This window comes from Muntiacus reevesi, chromosome 9 (genome assembly GCF_963930625.1).
Source record: "Muntiacus reevesi chromosome 9, mMunRee1.1, whole genome shotgun sequence".
NCBI classification, from domain to species: domain Eukaryota; kingdom Metazoa; phylum Chordata; class Mammalia; order Artiodactyla; family Cervidae; genus Muntiacus; species Muntiacus reevesi.
Genome location: NC_089257.1, coordinates 50085210 through 50100090, shown reverse-complemented (window position 1 = coordinate 50100090; position 14881 = coordinate 50085210). Strand labels below are relative to the sequence as shown.

The 14881-nt window shown below is 44.2% G+C and overlaps 1 pseudogene; it reads right to left on the bottom strand.

The window, feature by feature from the left end:
* Positions 1-13756: 13756 nt before the first annotated feature.
* LOC136174995 (DNA excision repair protein ERCC-1 pseudogene) lies at positions 13757-14669 on the bottom strand (annotated as a pseudogene).
* Between the last annotated feature and the right edge of the window lie 212 nt (positions 14670-14881).

Below are 14881 nucleotides of genomic sequence, written 5' to 3'. Positions count from 1 at the left end.
CTACCAGTAGGAAGATGGTTCTAAGCCCCCAGGAATGAACTGATGCCACCATCAGGATTGGCTCCAGCCCTGGGCTGGGCTCAGCCTTGGAAGCCACAACATCAATGATCTCAGTCATGAGGCTCTGGAGAGTCGGGAGCAGGAGCAGCAGGGCGTGCACACCACTGACAGCCTCCTGGAAAACATCACATCACTTCCCACACCAAGACGGTACAATGAAAGAAAAATGCCATCATCAGGAGCTTCGGAGGATGACCAAGATATACCAATCTCCTTCCCCCAGGAGTCATTCAGGAATTAGCTCTCTGGTCTGGCTTGCAGACTCTGCTCTCTAGTCTCGGGGAAAGTTATCTCCACCAAAGGCCATTTTATGGCTCGCTAGTTTGAGCCAAGACCAAGAAGAAAGAGGCACCTCCTCCCTGCCCTGCCCTGGCCTTCTCTACATTCTGTCCTAAGAAGCAACCTCCAGGTAAAGGAGACAAGAGTAAGAGGCCATCCTTCCCCGAAGAGCCTCACAGCTCTGTGAGAGATCACCCTGTCTGCAACCTATGACACACACCTTCTGGTAGCTTCCCCAAGGGTTTGCAACCAGCTCCACCACTGGTGTTCAGCTTCCAGCTCACTCCAAGTTTTGCCAACAAAATTCTCTTTAATCAACACTGCTAATTCTGGAGCTGCTCCCACGGGGAAACAGCATGGGCAGAGTCTATTTCACAATTGTTGGCTTTGCGTCAGGACGAAAGGAACGGGGTGTAGTGGAAAGAGCATCGGGTTGGGAGTCAGGAGTCTGGGTTTAGCCCTGCTTTGGACACTCATGGATGAGCATCCCTGTCCCATCTCACTCACATCAGTAGACTGGGTGGAGGACAAGCTGCCTGTGACGTGCATCTTCCTATAAGCACTTTCTATGAAGAAGAGGCCCAGGTCAGGATCAGCTCCCCTCCCCCCGATTTACACATGTGACCCTGATCCCCGGCCATAGCTGATTTTACCAAGAGTGAGCTTGTCACCTACCAGGCCCAATGAACACCTTTTCCCAAGGAATCTGGAACAGGGAAAGAAAGAGTGAGAGAAGAAGTCTCATGTGAACTCAGAAGCAGTTGGGGAAATCGTGTTTTCTTGTCATGCAGTCTGGAGAACAGAAATACCTGATCTGCAATGAGATGGGAAAATGAGGCAGGTCATGCAGGACGGGCAGCTATGAGGGCAAGGAGAGCTGTGTGGACTTTGAGTTCTGGCTTTCAGGTCTCCTTGAACCCCATGTGTGTGCATGCTAAGTCACTTCAGTTGGGTCCGACTCTTTGTGACCGATGGATTGTAGCCTGCCAGGCTCCTCTGTCCATGGGATTCTCCAGGCAAGAATACTGGAGTGGGTTGCCATGCCCTCCTCCAGGGGATCTTCCTGAACCAAAAGATCAAAGCCACATCTCTTAGGTCTCCTGCATTGGCAGTCGAGTTCTTTACCGCTAGCACCACCTAGGAAGCGCTGAAGCCCCGCTATATCTTTTTCAGTGTGACTTTTAAAAATAGGTCCCTCTCACATCCCAGCTTCCCAGACAGCTTGCGAGTGCTGACAGGGACTGTCAAGGGTCTCACTCATCAGTCAGCTAGCCTGGCGGCTCTATGCTGCCCTCCGGGAGGCCAGGGCCAGTGCTGGTTCACATCTGCATCTCACCCCGCCCTACGACTCTGCCCAGTGCTTTGGACCCAGAGGTATTCCTTCAGCTTTTGTCAGGTTGAGCCAGATGGAATCCAAAGACATCCATCTCTCTGTGAGGCACGCTCCTCCGAGCCAGGCTGGCAGCTTCCCCCTCTGTGCGAGGTTGTCTTCGGTGCCAGCCACACGGCCAGTCCCACGGAATCCATGACCTGCCGGAGCCCTTCCGGCCCTGCAGCCAGTGACCCTGCGTGAGCCCAGGACTCACCCCCGATATGCAGCCAGCCCACAGCTTCCCAGGTTTTATTTTCATTAACCCAACTGGAAAATTGGAATTTGTTCAGGATTGTGCTGAAAACCAGATGCTGGAGCTGGGCTCCGGTTTCCTAGATAAACACACTGGAATAATATGCATCTACCCGTGAAATGCTCTCTGTGGCGGCACGTGGCAGCTCTCCAGAAGAAAGAAAAACAGTGTCAAAGCTCCATTTGAGGCTTCTCACTCCCCCTTCCTGGCCAGAGGCTGGTGAAAATAGCCAAGTTTTTTTGTTGGCCCCACTGCCGGCCAGCTCCTCTGCTGGCTCTGCTGCCTGCAACCTCTCCCCATCTCTAGCAGGAACGTATCAGCTTCTAGAAAGAACTTCAAGCCTTCCCCAATCCCTTGTCTGGATGGAGGTCCTTCCTCTGAGCTCCCACCGCACCCTGTGGACCCCCATCCTCTAGTGATGAGACAGTACTATGACTGTGTGGCTCATTTGTTTCTACCAGAATCACTCAGAAGCTCTTTGACATGAGGGAAGGGACTGTGTTCTCTCAGGCCCAGGTGGGTGAAGATAGTTTTTAATGTTGCTGAGTGAATCAATGAAAAGAAGTCACACCAGTCACATGTGAAGGAGGTTTGGGTTCTGGAATGCTCTTGAGGTCTACTTTTCTCTACCTGAGTGTTTTCACTCATCCAGTGTTCACTGAGCTTTCACTCTGAAGCGGATCCCATGCTTGATGTGGGGGTAGCAAGGATTATGGCACATCCCTACCCTCAAGGAGCCCACCATCTACTAGAGGAGACAGACCCAGGGATGTGGTAGCTGCATGAGGTTTTCTTTCCCCCTCATCCACTTTTTTGCTACAGATAACCTCACCTCTCCCTTATGAGGAAGGCTTGTCTCTAGATAATCACAGTAGAGTGGCTGACACTCTGTTGGCATAAATACCCCAGGCTACAGAAGACAATCAATATTAGAAAGAGGATGACTTGCTTTATAGATGTTTCTCTCTTCTGATTTTGAAAGACATGAAGACCTGAAGACCTTAGGATATGACACCACAGCTCTGGGATGGAGTTAGGCTCCTGGGGGTGGCCAAAGAGTAGGAAAAAGAAACAGGATTATAGTGAGGTGAGGAGAGCAAAGAGAATTCCCACTTGCCCATCTAAGGTTACTTCTATAAGGAGTGATGAGTGGCTTGATGAGAAAATGAAATCTTTTTGCTGAATCTCCTGAACTCTCCAGGTGTACATGAGGCCCTGAGAGTAAGAGGTGTTTCTGGTGGTAGACTGTACCCACCCCACACAGGTGTTACAAGAATAGACCAAGGGTTACAGAGATACTTCAAACCTGACATAATTTTGAATGAACAAGGACCTGTAGGAGCATAAAGAAGTGGGAGGGGCTTTTTAGGGGAGTCATGCCCTCATTTAGGAATGTGCGTGGCCTGACATTTGGGTTCAAGTCCTGCTTTTGTCCTTCTTGTTTATCTCCTTGGCCCCTCTGAACCTCAGCTGCTCAGGTGAGCAGTAAACATCCCATCCCGTTGTGCATTGGGGAGCGACGGGAGATCATGAGCACACGGATCTGCAGAGCTGCCAGGGGAAGCACAATGACAACCCCAGCTGTTGACAGCAACATTTCCCTTTGACTCATGCCTGTCACGGCAGTTCTGCTCCAGTCCACATGGTGTTTCTGTGTTCTGAGGGCAGTCAGATCCCAAAGAGGCTTTCAGCCACTGCCCCCTGTCCTGGCCCTCAGACCCTATCATTAGCCAGGACAGAGGTCAGTCAGTCAGAGCTCCTCCCGGGAGAATAGGAAGGGCAGAGCAAATTCCCCTGGAACCTCACAGTTCCTGATATAAAAGCAAGCAAGTACCCAAAAAAGTCTTGATTTAGGTAATAACATGTGCTTAACATAAATGCAAATTAGTTCTTTCCCTTTTTTATGTGGAAAGGGAATTAAGTGTTTAAATTAAAAAAGACTAAAGTTAGACTTAGGAAATTGACACAATTATGGTAGCAGCTGTAAAGACCACTTTTACTGATAAAATGGCAGTGACCCCATATTTAGTGTATTTCAAACTTCTCTATGACTGCTTTTCTAGGAATGACAGCATTCAATTTAATTTTAAATAAGTGACAATTCCTGTAGGAGGACTCAGCTGAGAGCCACAAGGCACTGAGATGCCCAGAATCTCAGGGATAGGTGTCCTGCTCTGAGGGAACCAGGGGTACAGAGCATCACTAAGCCACTTACATTTTAGTATCTTCCAATGGCCTGTGTATGTCCTTTATCCAATTTTCTAATAGCACTTGCCTTTTGCATAGACTTGTGTTTGCTGTATATATCTTATGAATCTCAATATTTTGTTATATATATATGCTGCAAAATTTCCTCGCACTCTACCATTTTTTTTCTTACTGACTTCTCAATCCATGTGAGTTCACTCTTTAGGCTTTTCCCAAGGAAAGAAACTGTGAGACAAACCCAGAGACAAAATGAGGGAAAGCTCAAAGAGGAAGGATCGGGAACCTGAGAAAAGGAGCAGGAGAGGTTCAGAAAAGAGAGTGGGGATTTGGAAAGGCAGCCAGGGACTGAAAAGAGGAGAGTCAGACAGAGAAAGACAGGAACTGGAGAGGGAGGACAGAGTTCCAGAGCTGGTTTTATATTTGTAATGTTTATGATATCTTAGTCGGCACGTGAGTTTTCAATATTACATAGTGAAATCTGCCAGCCTCTTCCAGGGTTCTAAATTTCTCTCTTACTTAGAATGGTCTTCCCCCTCTCAAGATTTAAAATAATAATAATAATCTCATATGTTTTGTTCTAAAATGTTTTAGTTTTGCTCTTTAGTATTACTTCCACAACTGAATTTTATTTTTGTGTATGTGTGGGATAGGGATCCAATTTAATTATTTTCTAAATGAATAACTAATAAAGCCACTTACTATATAATTCACCCTATTCTGTTCCATTTATCTTCTCATTTGAAATATTCATCATATGCTAAACTCACATATATATGTGAGTCTATTCCTGGACTCTGTGCTGTTCCACTGAATTATTTGTCTATTCCTGTGCCAAAACCAGGCTTTCCAGGTGGCACTAGTGGTAAAGAACCCACCTGCCAGTGCAGGAGATGTAAGAGACTCAGGTTCAATCCCTGGATCGGGAAGATCCCCGGGAGCAGGGTATGGCAACCCCCTCCACTATTCTTGTCTGGAGAATCCCATGGACAGAGGAGTCTGGCAGCCTACAGTCCATAGGGTTGCAGAGTCAGACATAACTGAAGCAACTTAGCATGAACGCATACTAAAACCACAATGTTTTAATCACTGTAGCTTTATCACATGTTTTGATATTTAATAGGGAAAATTCTTCACCATTGTTCTTTTTCAAAATGTTCTTGGCTAGGATTGTGTCTTTTCTCTTCCAGATGAACTCAAGAGTCAGTGGTCAAGTTTCATTAAAAATTCAGAGCACATCAAATACTGTTTCTAAATGTTCCTCCTTTTCTGATTACTAATGTGTTTTTCCTCATCCCCACCCCCACCTCCTGGAATCAGTACATGTGGTCATCAACAAGGCACTCCCAAAATTCTAAGAATTGAACTCTCAAAATCCTCACACTCTCAGAGAAACTAGAAACAGGTAAAAAGCTATAATCATAGACTTCCTGGGATCAGGAGTAGAAAGAGAAAAATCTAATTAAATAGTTTTAACAAATTGTCTCTTAAATAAAATGAATGGATAAATCATAAACAGTATTGTGAATACCTAAATAAACCAGTTAAAAATACCAGTTAAACTCTGGTCTGAGAGAAACGGAGCCACTCTCGATATTGGCAAAATTGCATTTCCAAGCCTTCCAGGCTGGGAACCAGACTTTGGGGTAACATGACTTCACCAAGTAAAGGCTGCTTTATAAGGAGCCTAATGGAAGCCAACCAGCCTCTCCCACCAGCACCTGACCTGGCTACACACCTTTTTACAGGCTTTAGTGTCATGTTCCACTTCTATTAAGTGAAGAAATAGATGGAATCATATTTTTTCAAAGTTTTCTGCTCACTCCCAGAACGAAAATCTCTGTACATCCTCTGAGTACTTTGGCTTGCAGTGTGTTCACAATTCTAGGACGCCCATTTCCAGTTAGACTTCTTTCTTCTACTTGAGTCATTCTAGATTGCTGGTTAGGGGCATAATAATTATAATTCTGGATTTTCTGGAACATCCCAGATTTTACGTATTCTTAACATCAACCTCAAAGCATTAAAATATCTTTGAAATGCTAAGGTTTCAGTGTCCAACTAACCTCTCCCATATTGCATTAGCACTGGGAAGTAGCCCAAACAATTTTTGTGAGATGATGTATCCTTGATGTTGATTTGGATCTGAAAGTTCTGCCATAAGAGATTCCTGAGGTATTACACACAGAGATCCCTGAGTTGTTTCTAACTCAATCACTCGGGCTCTTATAATTAACCAAAGTAATCCTTTATTCAGGCTCATTTGAGATTTCTTTTTACATACTGTTTTGTGTATCTTAAAGAATAAAACCTCTTGAATCCGATCTCCCCTGATGACAAAATGATGTCTTCAGAAAGAAAGAAGTAACAAGAGAAAGACAAGCCTTCATTCACAGAACACCAGTGGTCCCGTGCCCCCCCTGAGATGGGCAGAGCCGGTGGTGGCCGTGGAGCTGTCCAGCAGGAAAGTGCTGACAGTAGCTGGGCAGGAGTCGCCCTCCTCCAGAGCTGTGAAAGGGCCCCCGCCTCACCCCTGCCACCACCCAACCCCGAAGAAGCCAGAAAAAACTACTGTAGGGAAACATAGGTCACGTTCCCCCATCGGAGTAGAGAAGACAATCCTTGGTTGCAGAGTCTTCCAAATCTCTACTCAGATCCACGTGTACTCTTTGCCCGGAAGTCTCTGAATCTAAACAGTCACAACAGCGGCTGCTATAGATGCCTCCAGGGGGTCTTGCAGTCCCTACAGATGCTAATTCTGCCAGACATTGTTTTTTGCTGTTGTTTAGTCTCAAAGTCATGCCTGTCTCTTTTGAGACCCCATGGATTATAGCCTGCCAGACTCCTCTGTCCATGGGATTTCCCAAGCAAGAATACTGGTTTTCATTTCCTTCAGGGGATATTCCCGACCCACGGGTCAAATCCATGTCAAAACTCTTACATTGGCAGGCGGGTTTCTTTTTTTTTTTTTTAACCACTGAGCCACCAAAGACATTACATCTTATTAAAGCAAAATAGAACTAGATGATGGAGAGGAAGAGGTTGTGGCCCCAATCCCTCTCCCACACTCTGACATTACCTTTCCTTCTCCATTTTCCAAATCAAGAATAAGGGGCCGAGGCCCTACTATTTCTGCTTATTCAGTAGGGCTTGGAGAAAGGCCTTGCCTGCCTTTGAAGTGGTGCACTAAATGTGTGACAGGCTGGTTGACCCTGAACAAGGCGCGCTTCCCTTCTAAGCTTGGTTTCCTCAAATTAAAATGAGGCAATGCCAGGGACACAGAGCTCTTTTCTTTTCTCCCCATCCTTGGCCACCTCCCTCAGTTATATGCTTCCCTGTCAGGCTATTCACAGCCTCTTTGCAAAGAGTTTCTGCCACCCAAGTTCTCCATCACTGAGGACTCCTGACATGAGCTCTGGGAACAGGGGCCTGGGATAGAACCACCTTGGGTATTGGATGAGCCTGAAAGCCTTGGTTCTGGAGCCTGTGGAGTGGGGGAGGGTGGTAAGAGCAAGAAAATTCAAATGTTGGGGAACTCTAGAAGCACTGTCTCCTCTTTTTTAAGATAACCTTTAGTTTTATAAAAATGATAAATTTAAATTTGAAAAAATTTTAGTATATTTTATTGAAGTATAGTTGATTTACAATGTTTTAGGTATACAGTAAAGTGATTTATTATAGATATATTATACATTCTTTTTCAGATTCTTTTCATTTTAGGTTTTTATAAGATATTGAATACAGCTCCCTGGGCCATATAGTAGGTCCTTATTGCCTTATTGGTTATCTCTTTTATATATATATATATATATATATATATATATATATATATACACACACACATATATATAGTGCATATCTGTTAATCTCACATTTGGAAATTATCCCTCTCCTCCTTTTCCTTTTGGCATCCATAAGTTTGTTTTCTTTTTTAAATTTTATTGAAATATAGTTGATTTACAATGTTGTGTTAGTTTCAAGTGTACAGTGAAGTGATTCAGTTATACATACACATATATTCATTCTTTTGGGGATTCTTTTCTCATGTAGGTTATCCCAGAATATTGAGTAGAGTTCCCTGTGTTACGCAGTAGGTCTTTGCTGATTATCTATCTTATATATGCCACAAGTTTGTTTTCTATGTCTATGAATCTATTTCAGTTTTGTAAATAAGTTCATTTGTATTATATTTTTAGATTTCACATATAAGTGTATCATATGATACTTGTCTTTATCTGACTTACTTTACTTAGTATTATAATCATAGCTCATCTGGTAAAGAATCCGCCTGCAATGCAGGACTCCCTTGTTCAATTCCTGGGTCGGGAAGAATCTCTGGAGAAGGGATAGGCTACCCACTCCAGTCTTCTTGGTCTTCCCTAGTGGTTCAGACAGTAGAGAATCTGCCTGCAATGCGGCAGACAGAACCTGGGTTCGATCCCTGGTCGGGAAGAGTCCCTGGAGGAGGGCATGGCAGCCTACTCTAGCTTGCCTGGAGAATCCCCACGGCCCGAGAAGCCTACAGTCTGTGGGATCACAAAGAGTCAGACACGACTGAGTGACTAAGCACAGCACGCATGTCCAGATTACTGCAAATGGCAGATACATGTTAATTATAACAAATTTAAATAATAATGAAAAACACAAAGAAAAAATCTTCAAAATCCCTTCACCTCAAAATAATTATGGCTAACACAAGTGAACATCATTGCCAATATTTCTGTCTATGGATGTACAGAGAGACAGATAGACGGGCAGATAACTAACCACGAGTGGTTGAATTGATGGGTGGATGGATGAATGGATGAATATAAATAAATAGTCAGCTTAAAAGGGATCACCCTTCACATACTATTTAGTAAAAGGTATAAAATGCTGAAGTAAAGCTAATGGAATTATTTACTTCATTTATTCCCCACAAGAGATATTATTCTCAAAGATACCTTTAAGGTTAAGAAAACATATTATGAAAAATATTAAGAGACTGGAATCACAATGTATATTTTTTTAACAATCTTCAGTTTTAAACAGTATCAATTGATTGGCTGCTATGAAAGGTAAGGAAATTAACACCCTTACGCTTCCTATCATTCCCCACCCCCCACTTCCCGATTATTATGAGTAACACTGTTTTCTTTTCCTATTTTTGTCTCTTAATGTGAGTCATTGTCAGTACATTTGATCAGGATTAAATGGTGCATGTAATGGAGAAATGTGATGACATGGATCTCCATTACAGACAACAAAAATAACCAAATAAGAGAAAAATCAATTTTTTATTTGCCTACATAAAGGCAAAAATAATTTCAACTATTTATGTGAACCACTGGCCTTGTGGGCTTAATTACTATGTATCACAAGTGTAATTATATATGATTATCTTCAATTGTCAGATTTTTAAAATAATAATAAAATTAAATGAGCAGTCAGACAGGATTAGCTCTGACAGGATTAGCTCTTCTGCAGCACTTCGACTTTGCCTGGAGGGATCCCCATCTGAGCTCAGAAGAAACTTGCCCTGTTTAAGAGCAGAGACAGAGTTGATAATAACAACAATCTCTAACATTACTCAGTACTTACCAGCTGCCAAGTGCAGGGTTATGAACTTCACACAACCTTTAATCTCCCAACATTCCAGTGAGGGTCATGCTATATTCTTAATTTTAAAAGTGAGGAAACTGAGGCAGAGTGGTTAAGTAATGCTCAAGATCCCCAAATTAGTAAGTAGGAGACCCTAGATTCAAATGCTCTTCAGGGTAAAGAGCAGAGTTTGAATATGAGAACTTCCACAGTCTCAATAACTCACTAGTTCTGTGGCCTTGGGCTAATCACTCATCCTCTCTAGGCTGTGTGTGTGTGTGTGTAAGTCATTTCAATCTTGTCCGACTCTTTGCAACCTGATGGACCACCAGGACCAACTCGAAGCCCACCAGGCTTCTCTGTCCATGGGGTTCACCAGGCAAGAATACTGGGGAGGGTCGCCATCCCCTTCTCCAGGGGATCTTCCCAACCCAGTGATTGAATCCACTCTCTCATGGTTCCTGCATTATGTCTTCTATAAAGTATGGATTAATAAGGACTTTTTTCCCCAAAGGAAATCAGTTCTGAATAGTCACTGGAAGGACTGATGCTAAAGCTGAAGCACCAATACTTTGGCCACCTGATGCAAAGAACTGATTCATTGGAAAAGACCCTGATGCTGGGAAAGATTGAACGCAGGAGAAGAAGAGGACGACAAAGGATGAGATAGTTGAATGTCATCACCAACTCGATGGACATGAGTTTGAGCAAGCTCCAGGAGTTGGTGATGGACAGGGAAGCCTGGTGTGCTGCAGTCCATGGGGTCACAATGAGTTGGACATGACTGAGCAACTGAACTGAACTGAATCAGGACTTCCCTGCCTGTCACCCAGGGCTTCAGTGGGGATCAAGTAAGCAGTGCCTGGAAAACAGCTTCATGAAGCACTGTTACCAGCTTCCTCCCCCAAAGAACTCAGCGTGGCGGCCTTGGTCAAAGCTCAGGCGGGAATCAGCCTCTGCTGATGAGAAAAACATTACCCTGAGGCCACAAAAACAAAACCATCCTCCTGCCAGAAGACAGTTAAATGGGGTAGACAAGAAGTTCCGATGGCCATGAACACTTTACAAAGTTCATGTTCAGGGTGAATTCCAGCAGGACGCTATTTGTTCAGTGGGTTCATTGTCCAACCACTACTTGACAGAAGACCACATTGCATGGAGAGAATGTCAAGAGGGCCCCTGGCTATGATCTCCACTCCCTGGGCCAGTCTTTTTCCTTGAACTCCAAGCATTTATCCTCCCCTGGAGCAGACACGCTTGTTCTGACCGAGCCATCAACCTGCCTCTCCAGATGTGATGCCTGAACGGTAAGGGCCAAAGAAAAACCCTTTCAAAGCTTCAGTCTGCACAGAGAGAGAGGCCACCAGACCAGTTTTCTGAGCCACGGAGGCCCTGGGAGGCAGGAGAGCTGACTTCTGGCCCTGACTCAAAACCATGACCTTGGGCAAGTCCCTTCTCTCCCCAGGGGTTTTGTTTTTCTGTCTATAATATGAGGATGCTTTCCCAGGGCCCTTCTAACTCTGCCCTCCCTCTGGCTCTTCTGGGGAGAGGTGAAGTACGGATATGACTGACTGTGATTTATCTGGCATATTTCCAGAGAGAGAGGAATTAAGCAAGAATCTGGAGATGACAGACTATGATAAACTGCAGTTTAAGAACTCTGGCTGACAGTGTAAAGTCATCAAGCCACAGCAGTTGGTCTCTAGGGCAGAGGAAAAGAGAACTGCTAAGGAGCATCTGGGGACAAGGGTCTTTAACAAATGGTCACTGGTATCCTCTATTATATATTATTTGCAAAGTACAAGGAGAGAGGGAGGTAAAGAGCTACAGAAGCGTCCAAGATGAATTAAGACATGGTATCTGCCCTTGTGGGGATTATAATTAGGTTAAAGAGACAAGCTGTGGACTGAGCCAAGAGGGGAATGAGGGTATGTGGAGCCCCTCTTAGATCCTGTGCTAGGTGTTGCGTGGTCAAAGGTATGAGTTCTCCCTGATGCTGGATGGGAAAGCTGGCTAGGCAAAGGAGCTTCTTAAATACCATCCAAAGGGCCTGAAAAGCAGATGGCACTCCAGTTTCACAACTCGCAGTCAAGTCCCATGTCTCTAAAAGACTTCTGCTTCTCAGCGTGCAAAATGCAGGAGCCTCAGCTCCTCTCCCAACTCCCAAACCCATTTCCAGGCCCATCACTTACTGTTCAGGACCATGGCTCCTCTCTGAGAGTCAGGTCAGGACCCCACCTCCCAGGGAGCCTGTGGGATCTGAAGAGGGTCTGGATTCTCCTGCCCAGTCATCAGGACCTGTGTGTTTCTTCCATGGTGGCTTTATGTGCTCTGCTGCAGGTCAAGTCTAACATGTAGCCCAGACACACAGAAACAAGAGCAGCTCGTCTGGAGTTCAGCCCTGGAAAGATGACTACAGTGCTGGGGGGCCACCCTTGCAGACTCCTTCCTACGCGAACCTGAAAGGCCTCTGTGACCCAGGACTGTGTAAAGGTGGCAAAGAATCATTTGAAAGACCCGAACCCATCCTATGTGATCAAACATGTACTAATGTTTACTAATCATATATATAGGAGATATATATATATATTTACACACACAAGTATATAGAACATAATTGACATTATATAATGTAATATAAGTTACACAATTGTTGTTCAGTCGCCCAGTCATGTTCGACTCTTTGTGACCACATAGACTCAGCACGCCAAGTCTCTATCTCTCACTCTATTACACAATAACAATTGCAATTATATAATAGTTATACAAAATTATACTATTGCATATTACATATTATGTAATATTACATAATTTTATGTAATATATACAATGCTTATATGTATTTTACATATATGTAATATATGTCTATTATATGTGTATATATGTTACATATGTGTTACATGTATGTGTGATATATAATGTTACATAGTATGTAAAATATAATTTTGTATAATTCTTGTATAACTATTATTGTATATAATAATACTTATACACACACATGTATATGTATTTGGGTTGGTGAAAAGTTCCTTTGGTTTTTAAGTAAAAATAAAAGACACATTTTTTCATTTTCACCAAGAACTTTAGTTAGCCATGTATTCACTGTTTTGTTTCATTACCTTCTGCCATTTTTCAGGCAGCTTCATAATTCCATCTTCCCAAAACTTTTTATTTTTTTGACCAAAGAACTTGGTTGCAGGTACCTTTTACACTCTTCCAGGGAATTGAATTTTTTTCCATTAAGAGAATTTTGTAAAGACTGAAAGAAATGGAAATCTGAAGGTACAATGTCTGGTGAATATGGTGGATGAATCAGAACTTCACTGCCAACCTGTAACAGTTTTTGCCTGGTCATCAAAGAAACACGTGGTCTTGGATTATACTGGTGGAAGATTATGCACTTTCTGTTGACTAATTCAGGATGCTTTTTGTCGAGTGCAGCTTTCAGTTGGTCTAATTGGGAGCAGTATTTTTTGGAATTAACTGTTTGGTTTTCCAGAAGGAGCTCACGATAAAGGACTCCCTTCCAATCCCACCATATATACCACATCACCTTCTTTGGATGAAGACTATCTTTTGCTGTGGTTGGTGGTGGTTCATTTCACTTGCCTTACAGTCTCTTCCATTCCACATTATTGTACAGTATCCACTTTTCATTGCCTGTCACAATTTGTTTTAAAAACAGAATGTTTTTGCTACATTTAAGTAGAGAATCTTATGTGGAAATATGGTCAAGAAGGTTTCTTTCCACTTCACTTAAGTGGAACCCAAACATCAAAATGATTACATAACCAAGCTAGTACAAATGATTTTTAATGCTTGATTTGGATATTTTGAGAATGTTAGCTATCTCCCATGTGGTTTAACATTGATTGTTCTCAACTAATGTCTCAATTTAATTACCATCAACTTCAACTTGTGTACCCAACCATGGAGAATCATCCAGCGAGAAATCTCCAGCGCAAAACTTCACAAAGCACTTTTATTTTATTTTTGCCAGAAAAAAGTGCTTTATTATTACACCAAGGACCTCCTTGACATCTGGGGTCAGTGGGGCACTTTCAAGAAGGGCTCATGGAAGACATCAAACAGCCTTCGGGCCTTCTGGGGTTCCAGCCCTGGGCACAAAGACAGATCTTGCCGGGATGCAGCTATGAGCTGTTCCAGAGACCCAAAAGTAGTCAGGAGGATCTGACTGTCCGTTTCGTTGACTGATTTGACAGTGGTCAGACATTCAGTCACCTGGGAAACAAAGTCCTGCTCCAGCTTCTCCATCAGGAGAACGGCCAGCCTCTGCTCGTAGGCCTTGTAGGTCTCCAGGTACCGCCCGGCCTCCTCGGGGCTCCAGGCCAGGATCAGGGTGCTGTCGGCCAGGATGCAGATCTTAGCCAGCTCCTTGAGGGCCTGCTGAGGATCTTTCACGTCCACCTGGACGAGCAGGACCTGCAGGGCATAGCTCTTCCCCAGGGTCTGCAGCCGCTGGTGGATGCAGTCTGGGTGGAGGCTGTGGTAGCAGAGGCTGAGGAAGAGGGCACAGGTGCTCTGGCCCAGCACCTTGTCGGGGAGCACGTCCCCGAACTCCCAGGGCACATTGCGCACGAACCTCAGCACTGGGTTGCCCCTCTGCTGGGGGCTCACAATGATGCTGTTGGATTTTGCTCCTGGTTTGGAGGCCTCTCCTGCCAGGGGTTCTGGTCCCACAGGGCGTTTGGCTTCAGCCCTGCCTGGAGGTCCAGAGAGGGTGTACTCAGCGTAGGTCTGAGGGCCTGGTGGGGGTGAGATCTCCACGGTGGACAGGCTCCGTGTGGATCTGAATAAAGGCGTGGCCCCAGGAGGAGGGACCACATCCTCGTCCGTAGGAATGAGGAATTTCTTCCTTGTGGGTGGGCCAGCAGGCTTTTGCACTGCCTCTTCGTCCATCGCAAGCTCCTTCTGGGGCCTCCTCTCCGGGTTGTGAGGAAAAGACCCCACAAAGCACTTTTAATATGTTCTATCAGTCAAAGCGTCTTCTCCATACACTGCACAAATCTTTTTTGGTGTTTCAGTTGCATTTTCACCTTCCTTGAAGTAAAACATAATATGCTGAAAATGTGACTTTTTCCTTGCATCTTCAATATTAAAATAGCTACGCA